This window comes from Buceros rhinoceros, unplaced genomic scaffold, assembly GCF_000710305.1.
Source record: "Buceros rhinoceros silvestris isolate BGI_N320 unplaced genomic scaffold, ASM71030v1 scaffold44046, whole genome shotgun sequence".
In the NCBI taxonomy this organism is placed as follows: Eukaryota; Metazoa; Chordata; class Aves; order Bucerotiformes; family Bucerotidae; genus Buceros; species Buceros rhinoceros.
Window position 1 is genome coordinate 25125 of NW_010420096.1, and position 682 is coordinate 25806.

The following is a 682-nucleotide window of genomic DNA, read 5'->3' on the forward strand; positions in this document are numbered from 1 at the left end:
TGCCCAGTTCAGAAGCTTATATGAACTTTATTTCTTGCACTGTTTATGTTTTATTTCTACAAAACTTCAGTTTCTAATGTTTATGTATTGTTATATTTTCATATTGTACAGTTCTGTCTACTCTTTAAAATATAAACCTTAAACATTAGGTTATTTATTTATTTGAACTGCAGTTGAGTTTTGGATTCTCTTGGTTACTAAATTATATGTGCACCGTAGCAAGCATTTTTAACTATCGTATAAAAGTGGAAAGGTAACTCTAGAAGTGTATCTGTGCTATAATCTCAATAAAGACCTCCACCCCCTGCCACTGTCTCATCCCTTATTCTGGATGCTTCGTTTGTGCAAGTGTGAGATGTAAACCATGCATGACAATCTTTGTATGCCTAGAGCTGCACCTCACCTCAGATCTTTGCTCCTCCCAAGGATCCGACTTTGCAGTGCAGTAAGTAACGCTGCACTAGCGCAGAGCTGAAAATGTTTATTTTCTGTATCGGGCGCGCAGGTTCGGGTCCTGCTCTCTCTGCAGTAAAGCAGGTCTTGCCGCTGCTTCTCCACGCGGGAGCTCCTAGGTAGGCCTCGCGTGCGTTTACGAAAGGGAGGCGTTTGTCCTCTGTGTCTGCCTGCGACTGTCGACAAAAACGAAGCCGTGTGCAGGACGAGGAAGAGGAGGGGGTGAAGT